The 12,208-nt window shown below is 39.9% G+C and overlaps 1 long non-coding RNA gene across 1 annotated transcript in view; it reads right to left on the bottom strand.

Annotated features, from left to right (window-relative positions):
- LOC106559580 overlaps positions 1 to 12,208 on the bottom strand; it is a 35,365-nt gene that overhangs the window by 4,396 nt on the left and 18,761 nt on the right. Inside the window, exon 3 of the long non-coding RNA XR_005367413.1 lies at positions 9,285 to 9,614. This is a non-coding gene — a long non-coding RNA (uncharacterized LOC106559580). The remainder of the gene's footprint in view (positions 1 to 9,284; positions 9,615 to 12,208) is intronic.

The raw sequence follows: 12,208 nt of genomic DNA, 5'->3' as shown, positions 1-12,208 counted from the left end.
TGCAACATGAGGATGCTCAGGGCTGGAAAGAAGGCTGCAGGCAGGTCTCATGAGATATACTTTCCATAAGAGACAAGAAACCTGCCACTCTGCTATTGAAAGAGGGCCTCCATCTCTTCCCCTGATGAAGAGGAGAAGGAGGAGGAGATGGGGGAAAGCAGAGCAAGGAGGGGAGAAAGTAAGGACCATGTAAGAAGGTAAGATGAACAAGAGTGGTGGCAGAGGGAAAGAGAAGAGGGGGAGACAGAGACAGGAGAGGAGAGATTTGTGAATAAGGAAGCCCTAGCCTAGTGGCCACCAGTGGGAGTGATACAACCCCTAAAAGAGTGAACATTTACAGGGGCGGTCATTGGTTCCAACAATTGAAGTTCAGTGATGGTAGATACCGAGGAACGCGTGAGATGGCCCCACAACTAAATAGTTCCACATCCTACTTAACTGTCAAAGTAATTCAAGTACGTGACAAATTCAGGACTCAAGTGTGTTTTCCACATTAACACAGTATTTTTTCAGGGCACCTGGGTGGTTCAGTGGTTGAGCATCTGCCTTTGGCTCGGGGGGTAGGATGATCCCGGGGTCCTGGGATTAAGTCCCACATCGGGCTCCCCTCAGGACGCCTGCTTCTCCCTCTGCTTATGTCTCTGCCTGTCTCTCCGTGTCTCTCTCATGAATAAATAAATAAAGTATTTTTATTTAAAGTGTTTTTGCTTGATTTTGATATAGGCTGGATATCTCAGCAATGCCACTAAATTTGAAGGAAAATTGTATGTTGCTTTATTGATGACTTTTTTCTTTTTTTGTAACCAGGGGAAGATTATATGCTGTTTTATTAATAACTTAGATTACTCACCACCGGGAAAATCTTATCTCCTGAGGTAAGGCTACTTTTGGTATGTGAGTCACACTAGCGTTTGTGGTGTGCATACTTGTATTTGCATATACAGGTGGAAGCATTTGACTACATCATTATGACATTACTATAGTTGGTCCTGAACAGTAATCATATTAATTTAATTTCTACTTACTTTCCTTTTGTTTCTTCTTTATGATTCAGCTGGGGCATTACACTGATTTTTAATTATGTATATAAGTAGATTGTAGTATCTATGAAAGTCATTTTAAGATAAAAGAGTTTTAATTTAAAAAACTTCACAGGTTAGGGGGTGTTGGGGGCAATGGGATTAAACCTGTATCCTAGAAGCAATTCTGACCCATCCATTCCCTAATCCTTTCACCTCTTGACCACTTCAACATTAGGAGCTGCTGGACTGTAGGAGCTCCCCTAGGAGAGGCATTGGACTCTGGCCCTCTCTTTCCTGGGTCTCTGATATCTCACCCCAAATGTAAGTTGTATATGGGGGTAAGTAGACTTGCAATCAATCAATATCACTTTCACTAATATTATCATATAATAACATAATACAAAAACAAAACATTTAATTTGGAAACGTTGTGATATTTCCAGTTGGCAGGACTAGGTGGAGAAAATGTGACTGCTTAAAAATGGTGCCCATGTGGCCAAGATCATTCAAAGATCAAGAGACATCTGTAACATCATCCAATCGTGAACACGCTAGAGCTGGACTCCAGAGGCTCTCACTCAGTCCCCTTTCTGCAAGGATGATCCAGCAACCTCGGGCAAGTACAAAGTTCGCATTAGGTGAAAAGGACATAAAAACACTGATTTTCAGTGAGGAAAACATCCAGGACGGGAGTATTTCCCAGGTAGAAAAGAAACAGAGTAATGGCTAAAGAAAAGACTTTGCAACCAGACAACCTGGGTTCATAATCAGCCTCGGTCCTCACCAGCCCTGTGATCTTGGCTAAATATTACTTATCACTGCCATAAATTGGTTCCTTCGCTGTAAAGGGATGAGCAATGGCACCTGCCCTTTGAGGTCCTAGCGAGAATAAAAACTTTGTCTGCTGTCAAGCATCTAGAGAAGTGTCTGACACAAGGGAATCACTCAAGAAATGTCAGCTCTTAGACTTCCTCTGCTTGAGAAATTTCCTTCCTGCATCGCAGAATGACTTTAGCCGTGCTTACGTGCGATTCTGCTCTACCAGGTACGTGGTGTTCTTTATAACCATGTCATCAAGTACAGATCAAATTAGAGGGGAAAGCTCTAAAGGGAAACAAAGACACCAGAGAATTCCTCTTTGACAGGCACGGACTAAGACAAAAGGAGTTATGTGATCACCAGCCATATATTCAGAAGAGTTTAGACAATACAGTGCTTTGTTATATTTCATGAGTTCATAGTACCCAAAGAAGCTAATACAGTAGAACAATAGCTGACATATCAGGTTTTTCAGTCATACTATCAGTTGCTGACAGTTTGCCCAACGGCCTTTGGCCTGGCTCTGAATTCACATCAGGAAAAGAGGGAAAGTATTAAAACGATCACTTCCATTTGACTTTGAAAGTCCCGAGTGATCTGAAAGACAAATCAAAATAAAATCAGAATGTGGCCTCTGCATACGATGAGAGAATTATAAGCTTACACCATCGCTGAGGTATCTAGATAGTGAGAAGGAGGACATGTAACAAACATGAGCAGAGGGGAGCGGGCAGCAGACTTTATTGGAGTTATTTGACGTCAGCCCGTGGTTGGCTCATTAGTTTTCTAGACTGCCATACAGATTACCACAAACTGGGCAGCTTAAAACAATAGAAATTTATGCTTTCACAGTTCTGGAGGCTGGAAGTCCAAAATGAAGGGGCCAGCAAGGTTGGTTCCTTCTGGAGGCCTCTGAGAGAGAGCCTATTCCATGCTCTTCTCCTAGCTTCTGAAAGTTGCCAGTCCTCCCTGATTTTTTTTTTTTTTTTTCTGTTTGCGGCTACCCCCGTCCAATTTCTGCTTCTGTTGTCACGTGGCCATCTTCTCCCTGTGCATCTTCATGTGGCATTCCCCCCTGTGTGTGTCTCTGTGTCCAGATCTCCCTCTCCTTACAAAAACACCAGTCATACTGGATTAGGATCTATCCTAATGACTTCCACTTCACTTGATTACATCTGCAAAGACCTTATTTCCAAGTAAGGTGACATTCACAGGTTCCTTTCACTAGATCTTTGAGAAGACACAACCCAACTGAGAACAAGGGTCGAATTTGCAAATTGCTGAGGAGAATCTAGTGTTAATCAAGTGGTGCCCTGCCATCTGAGCATTTTCATTCCTGAGATAAGGAGGGCAAATGCATTTAACCTTTGGACTTTATTTGGGTCAGGATAACTCTCTTCTAGTAGTTTTTCACTCCTGTGTTTGGCATTTTTCTGCATTTTAGGAGAAATCGCATTTGCCTCCTCTTTAAACCTATTAACCCTTTACTTGGATGAGCCACTCCAAAGAAGGTACAATTACAAAGGCTATTTAGATGGTCATTGTTGCCAGTGAAATAGGAGAAAGAAAGAGTAGAGGCTGCTAAAGGGACGCTACTCAGCTCTTACCAGAGGATATTCTTTGTATAAATAGCAAGTGGGATTCCCCTCTTTAAAATAAAAAAAAAAATTTAAAAACCTGAAATAACATATGCCAGCCACTTCTGTATCTTAAAAGCAGGCAGGAAGTTTGGTATAAGGCCATTAGCTTCCAAAGTTACAAATGTAAGAGAGAAGGTAAATGACAGCGAGTTACAATTCAGTGACAGTGACTTACAATGCAGGCAAAATGGTTCCTCCTTCTCCCTGTCCTTTAGGAAAAGACAATTAGAATACAACAGCTGTTCATGAGAGTATAAAATGTATTTATTTGCTTGTCTGTTTATTTCTATCATGGGTTCGGCCCACATGCCAAATCTGATTGCTTCCTGTTTTGTGCATAAAGTTTTATTGGAACACAGCTATACCTAATTTGTCTTACTATCTATCACAGATTCCCACCACAATGGCAGATCTGAATGTTGCTAGCAAAGCCTAAAGTATTTACTATCTGGCCCTTAACAGAAAAAGTTTGCCAACCCTTTATTCAGATTTAGGGGATTAGGAACTACAGAATACCACAAGACACCAAACAAGAATGGATTATGCATGGGTTACAGTAGTAGCTTGCAGCAAATCTCTTCACATTACCATTCCTTTGACAAGCCTATGGACTCAGCGGTAAAAGCTTGGCATTCATACCTATTGGTACAAGCCAAGTAGGATTTAAACAACCAAAACCCTGAGTAATCATAATCATCCTCTTGCCAAAAGTCAGTATTATTAACAATCAGGATCCTAGACCTGATTGAAAAGGAGACTGAATCCCAGTCCAGGATAGCCCTTCTAGGGCTCACAGTAGGGTATAAAAATCCTCTTCAACTTTTTGTAACTACTTTTTAATATTGGGATGAAATCTGGCACAACTGCTCCCTGCTATTGTTATACTTTGTCTCTTCATTTGCCTGGGTCACCAAACCATAGGAGGGTATGCCCAAATAGTGCTGGAGACCCCACAGCCTTCTCAGGGTTCCCTGAGAGAAACCACATACCAGTTCTGTATGAAAAGCAACTACCACTTTATCCCAGGGGCTGAGACTTCTCTCCAGGGCCCTGCACCCCTTCCTCGGGCTTCCTGCTTTGATCTGGTGCACCCACATTCTCAATCCAAACTCTTCCTCTCTGGCCAGCCCCTATGGATGAATGCTTCTGTCGAACTGTCTGCCTGGCTTCCCATCAGATCATCTTTGAATCCAGGCCTGCTGCAGAAGTGCCAGACCTGATCTCTCCCAGTCTGTTCTGACCTCATCGTTTTTCCCCTAAGGGCACAATGTCCAATCCCTGCCACTAAGCCACGGGGACTTCTACGTAACATATTGGCTGGTCCCTTTTTGCTGAATCTGTTTTTTCATGACAGTTTCTGGGTTAACTTGTCTTAGAACATACCAGAACCTGAAAGTTCTGCTAAGCCTCTATGCCCTAAAAGAATAAATAAGTGTATATATAGCATATTAGTGTATATAATATGTATATAAATTGTGTGTGTGTGTGTGTCACTTAGAAGTGTGCCTCATTATGAAAAGCATCCAATATATGTTATCTTTTAAAGGTCTGAGCCAGCAATTGTAGTTTCTTCAGGGCTACACGGTATTCAGAGAGCTTCTGGAATCAAGCATTTAATTTACTTCTAAGATGCTGCATTTACTTCAGCATCTTTAAGATGCTGAAACTCTAGTCTACTTAGTGTCTTTTCACTATTTCTCAATTCCTGTTTTCAGGTGGAAAAGAAAAGCTTGGAAAATTTGCCTATAAGTAGAATGAGACTACCTGTATTTAATTTCTCTGATTTTATTTCTACTCCACTGAAACACAGTTTGGCCAATAGATAGGTGATCCTTGAACCCTCATAAGCTTTGTTGAAAACAAATATTTTTTTCATCTTCCTAACAGAATGTCTTTTATACTTTTGTGTGAGCAAGAAAATACTAGCATGGAAGGAACTGCTAAGAGTAGGAGGCAGTCTATTAATCCAGTATAACTTCACCAGGGCCATCTATTTTCGTGTCTTGATAAATATTCCATGATAATGATGTGCTAAGTGTTTGCTCCTCATTCTTTAAGCTTCAAGTCCCTCCATGACTGGCTTCTTGCCCTTTGGCTCTTCTACCAGCTGGCCTGGAGAGACAGGGCTACCGGAAGGTGGAAGGTGTGTGATAGAAATCGGGAAGCAAAGGTGCTGGTTCCCCAGCAAAAGCCAGAGTGGAAATAGGCCTATTTCAAAGATCTATTGGGACACACCCATGAAATATTGTTCCTGATGCTACCTGTCTGCTGTCTGTTCCAGAAGTAGCAATGTGGGATGGATAATAATTAATGGGCCTGTAAGGACCAGACCAATAACTTGGTAGCCACTGGGAAGTTTCAGATGATGGGCATGGCTCCAGATATGAGATAATATGTTATCTTTAGACTCATTTAGCTAGAGCTGGAGCTGGGCCCATACAAGCTTGCAGGTCAAGGACCTCCCAGGGACATTTTATCCAATGCAAAGCCAGAAGATTCCTTACATCTTTATTTGCTTTATTGTTGTCCTTATCACACAATATCATAAATATTTATATTCCTCATTTAAACTCTGAGCTCCTCAAGGGTTTTGATCACATGATTTTCATGTTTAAGTCCCCAGTGCCTACTGATCAATCAATCCATCAATCCAACAATCAAGTTTAGATTAAAAAGGAATAGTGTATTTGCATCATTCAATTAGATCAAACAGTTGGGATACTAATGAGGCTTGAGGAACTCCTCCAGGGTAGATTAAAAGTGGCATCTTCCTCTCCTCTGCCTCATTCTCTGAGGTCATTCACAAAGGGACTGGGAATACGGATCCCAATCTTGCCTTAAAACTAAAAGGCTCTGGATATGCGGCCCTGGAAGCACACCTAGGACTAATGAAATTTCTCCCACCCATCTGCCCAAGGGGCATGAATTCCCTCCAAGCCTAGATGGAGGGATTCACCCAAATACTTGTTGCAATCTGTTGTACATCCTCACCTACGAGAGCAGAAAATTGCTTCCATATCTCTGTGTCTCTGAATGTCCTTTCTTTATCTAATCTGACCAAAGATCATCTCTTGATCTTTTAGTCTTGACAGCATTGATCATCCTAGTACTTTCAGTATTGCCCTGACCGAACACTCTGCAAGTGTGCAAGATTCATCAAGCCCCATCTTCTGGAGATAACACTAGTATAAATAGTACAGTAGGGTCACAGCTATAGCAATAGAGGTGGGCAACCTGTCATTTATCTGAGAACAAAGACTACTGCAAATTCTTTCCACTTTTTATCGCCCCTGAACACTCTATTTGTGTTATTTCTTTAAGTGAATCCAAATTTGCTTTTCTGTTCCTTAATCTTAGTCCCTTACTCTATATCAGTTTAGGTTCAGTGACCTTTATGTAGCTCTTTATAACCCACTGGTTTACCATCTGAGTCAGGTCTGACTTTCTGGACTCTGACCTCTGGTCAAATATTTGATACAAAAATAAGGATTTTCAAACTTTCAAAGAATAAGAACCAGAACAGCACACCCAACCCTTACAGGTCTTCATGTATCTCAGAAGTAACTATTTGGATGTTAAAAGCCTAACAGAGATACCTTACACTCCATATCCCCCTGATTAAACTGACTACGAGAAGGGGGTGGAAAACAGAAAAGAGAATGGACGGGAACAAATTATGAGGTATGAGATACACTGGCTTGAAGCCACATGCCTTGTGGGGGAAACAGATTCTTTGACCACCCCCAACAATGACTCCTAACCTTTTTGGAATTTTGGCACCCTGTCATTATCTATTTGACCATCCAGTCTTGATATGACAAGTCTCCAATCCTGCACTTGCATGAAAATTAAATGCAATTCATTTAATGTTTTTAAATAAACAAGAATTAACGAGACTTTTACTGCAAGCATTTTGCAGCATCCCTTGTAACAACTTGCAACACGTTGGGTAAGAGGAACACAACTTTTTAAAATAAAATTGAGCAGTTATGTAGCTGTTACAGCCTTGTAGTCATGTCACAAGGTGGGCCTTGCTACACAGTCCTAGGAAATAGCAGGAGCAGTTGGAACCTCAACCAGGGAGACAGTGCAAGACAGAAAAGAGTTCCCAGGAGGTCCAGACACACTTCCTACAAATGAACTCCAGGGCATAACCTCAGATCCTTCTGGTGAACCTTTCTTTACTTGAGCTACATTCAGTTACTTTCAATCCTTAGAAACAAATGATCCTTGCCTAGATCATGCTGAGTCTGGCAGGTAGAAAAGGATCTGTGGAGACCAGTAAAAACTCTTGGCAGCCCATGCAGTGCCTTGTGGGGAGTGGAAGGGGGGCAGAGAGGTTGCCTCAGCATCTGGAGCTACTGATGTGCTGCCCAGTTTTGCTATAACCAGATCCTGTGCTCTCCTACCTAACACAGCCATCTATCCATATATGAGCTTTTAACTCTGGATAAAAGGGAGCACTTTACTTGGCTCCCTTGACCAGTATCTTTGGATAGACCAAGAGGAAAAAAGACACTAAACAGTATGGAGAGGAAAAGTAAAAGATGGAGACCTGTGGCTAATATATTCCCACACAAACATGCACACTCCATTCTACAGAGCACCTAAGAGAGAAGGCCCTAGATTTAGAAAAGACTGTTTCATGAGAATGATACTTACTGGGCTTTTCAGCAAAAATATTTTGCCCTACACACCAGTCTGGCTGCCTCATTTCTGCTATAAAACAAGCTCCAACTTGGTCTGGCCTTAAGGGAGAAATGTGAAGTTTGAAAAAATTTTTATTTCCCCAGATTCTTGCAGTGCCCTGCCTCCCACGTAATTGTAACTTCCTGACTTCCACCGCCCCCGCCCCCACAAGTACCCACAACTGCCTTATTTCCCTCATGCTCATGGCCTGGTCAACACATCTCAGTCAGCGGTCCCTTCCTCAAGGCTCTGCTTTCTGCCAGGTGACAGTAGGTAGTACTAGTTCACACAGGAAGTAGTAGTGTAGACAAGGCTTTGGATTACACAGGCTGACAGACACAACTAAGTAGCCCATGCCTTCTTTGGGCTCAATTTCCTAGTGTATGAGATGGAGATTTCTTTGACAGTAAATGTTGGCAAGGATGTGAAGCAAAAGGAACCCTCGTGCACTGTTGATGGGAAAGCAAGCTGGTGCAGCCACTGCGGAAAACAGTATGGAGGTGCCTCAAGAAGTTAAAAATAGAACTGTCCTATGATTCAGTAATCGCACCACTGGTTATTTGCCCACAAAACACAAAGATATTCTAAGAGACACATGTACCTCTATGTTTATAGTGACATTATGTACAATAGCCAAATTATGGAAGCAGCCCAAGTGTCCACGGATAGATAAATGGATAAAGATGTGGTTTATACAGTCAATGGAATGTTATTCAGCCATAAAAAAGAATGAAATCTTGCCACTGGCAATGATGTGGATGGAGCTAGAGAGTATCATGCTGAGTGAAATCGGTCAGAGAAAGACGAATACCATATGATTTCACTCGTGTGGAATTTAAGAAACAAACAAAAAATATGAGCAAAGGAAAAAAGAGAGATGCAAACCAAAAAACAGACTCTTAACTCAGAAGACAAACTGATGGTTACCAGAGAGGGGCGGGGGGGCGGGGGGAGAGTGAAATCGGTGATTGGGATTAAAGAGTGTACCTGTCATGACGAGCACCGGCTGATATACGGAATTCTCGAATTATTAAGCTGTACACCTGCAACTAATATAATACCATATGTTAACGATACTGGAAGTTAACATTTTTAAAAATGGAGAATTTCTTACCCTCCTAGTGTTGCTGACAGGATGGAATGAGATAGCAAATACAAAGCTCCAGGCTGAAGGCAGGCACACAGAAGACTCCACAATTTCCTGCGGGGATCCTGGCCTTCCCTCCTGAGATAATAAGGTATTCGCCTCCTTAGAGTTAGTAAGTGTATGGAGTCGAAAGGCAAGTTTACAAGGCAGTGAGCAAAGGATGGAGAACTTTCTCTGGATTGTCCAGTCCTCTGGAGTCCGACTTGTGGGCCGGCATGAGTGGAATATGCTTTCATATACCTCCTGCCGTCTCAGATGAAAACCTCAGGAAGCTGAGCAGTAGAACTCAGTACAATGCTGCATAAAGATTTAAACGGGGGGAAAAAAAAAGATTAAAACTGGAACTCTGCAGATAAAATTTTATTGTGAAAGATAGATGTGAGTTGGGAATGACAATTTGATGACATTACATTAACTGACTTTTTTATGTACTAAGATGGAAAAAAAAGTTTGAAGTCATTCTTACAATTAAATGCCTAGCCAATTCAGAGTCCTTTGGGGGAAACAAAATGTCCCTTAACATGTTTAAAAAAAATTAAATTACTTATTTTAGAGCCTTCATAAATCTCTTTGACTCTTGGTTGGCAAAGACTTTAAATCTATCACTCGGTGAAATTAATTTTGTTCATTAAATAACTTTTGATTCCAAGAAATTTCAAGATTTCAGATTCTAAGCTTTAACCATGCAAGTGAAACATCCAACCCAAATAATGAATTTGAGTGAATTCAGCTGATGATGTGGCCGGGTATCTTAGACAATGAAGTCTATGGTTGTTAATGTGAGGATACATCATTGTGTCAATCTTTAGTTGGTTGTAGTTTTTATTTATTTTATTTTTTAAAGATTTTATTTATTTATTTATTCATGAGAGACACAGAGAGAGGGGTAGAGACACAGACAGGGAGAAGCAGGCTTCCCACAGGCAACCCGATGCGGGACTCAATCCCCGGACTCTAGGATCACACCCTGAGCCAAAGGCAGATGCTCAGCCTCTGAGCCACCCAGGTGTCCCATTTTTAAATGTAACTAATCAGTTAGTCATTTCCATCATATTCCATAAAGAATAAAAGGTCACTTAGAAGATTTTATGACAGATAGCTTGGTAACCTAAGTTATATAGAGGTGGCAACCAAAGGGGAAAACAGAGTTCCTGAAATAGAACTAGGAATGAATCCAAAAAAAGATTAATTGCTTACTATATGAAGCTATTTAGTGATTATGGTACCAACTTTTTAACCAGGTGAGGAAAAATATAGTTTGGCTTCTTATAAATAGAAAATGATTAACTTTTTACTCTTTCCAGTTTAAAATTTACCTATTTGAAGGACATTCCAAAAATATTCCAGTATACATCTCAGAATCTTCTAGAGTCTGCCTAGAATCAAAATTGTATCTTCTTGTCAAATTAAATGACTTTTTTCTACCTGATAGTTCAAAAATAAGGACTATTATTATATCACCAGAAAATCTTGCAAGAAAGCAAATCTCAGCAATAGTGTGAACTTCTGGGAAGTCATAGGATTATTTTTAGAGACTAATATAGAGATACACTTACATCTATATATTTTTTAAGAAAGAAATTTTATGTAAGAATTGTTTGCAACTTTCTATTTATCGGCTTTGAAAACTTCACATACACACTACACCTGTACTTAATAAACTGTTCTTTTACTCAAAAGATTTTTCCAATAAGGCTTTTGTCTTGTCAGGTTTGGGTCCCAGCAGAGGCAGTCACCTTTCAAATTTTAGTAACATAGCCCCTAAGTGGATGCAGCATTCCCAACCTTAGATTTTCTACGTCCTACTTTCCAGTATTCTGTCCCATATCCTGTCCTACTGAATCATTACACTATCCCAGAAATTCTAGCATTCTGGCAAAGAAAAAAGAATATGTGTGTAGGTAGGGATGTAGTGTGTGTGTGTGTGTGTGTGTGTGTGTGTGTGTATCACATATTATACTATATGTAAACTATATACTATACTTAATATATACCATATTAAGGTGTACTTGCAATTCTTTTTATTCCTCGGGTATATCCCAATAGGTTTATATGTTAAATTACTGTTTTTTAAAGCCAATTGAAATGATTTCTCTCTGTATAGTTAAGCTACTAACTCGACACAGTAAACTTTATTTTGCTTACTGTTTTTAGGAATTACTTTTGAAAGTTAATTTGATTTTTATAATTATACAAAATATTTACATAGTTCCAAAATCAAATTCCCAAAACAAGGTATAATCCAAACTGTAGTTCTTAATCTGTGTTTCCTTCACCTTATTCCCAATATAGGTAACCAATTTTTTTTTTAAATTATGTCCTTGTTGTATTGGTATGATTTCAAGTATAAGCAAATATGTTTTCATATCCCTGCCACATTTAGGGGGTAGATAGTGGAATATTACATATTTTCCTCCATTTTGTTTTTTTCAGGTAATAATCCATCCTACAGAGTATATACCAATAGCAGCATATGGAGATGTCCCTTATTTACAGCTGCATACTTCTTACCCATGGGTGTCTGAGTCCCCTTTTGGCAAACATTTGGGTTATTTCCAGCATCTTATTGTTACAAATAGAGTTGCAATGAATATTCACCTAAAGATTATAAATGAACTTTGGAGTTCATTATGGAAAACAAATATTCTAAAACTATTTTGGAAATTGTTAGATAATTTGTGGATTGAAGAGCTTTGTTTGTTTAAACTTTTCTTGGTATATGTTAATTAGGATTATATAAATATGTTTTCTACATTTTCTCATTTTTATTATATAGTGAAATACCTTTTATGTCCAAGTATATGACCAGCTACTGCAAATGGTCCATAGATGCATGACAAAGGTATAGTCTCTGCTTGTAAAATATGAAGTTTGGTATCTACCTACTGATT

This window comes from Canis lupus, chromosome 12, assembly GCF_011100685.1.
Source record: "Canis lupus familiaris isolate Mischka breed German Shepherd chromosome 12, alternate assembly UU_Cfam_GSD_1.0, whole genome shotgun sequence".
Lineage (NCBI taxonomy): Eukaryota > Metazoa > Chordata > Mammalia > Carnivora > Canidae > Canis > Canis lupus.
Note: the sequence above shows the minus strand (reverse complement) of the source record. Positions and strands in the feature narration are given on the sequence as shown.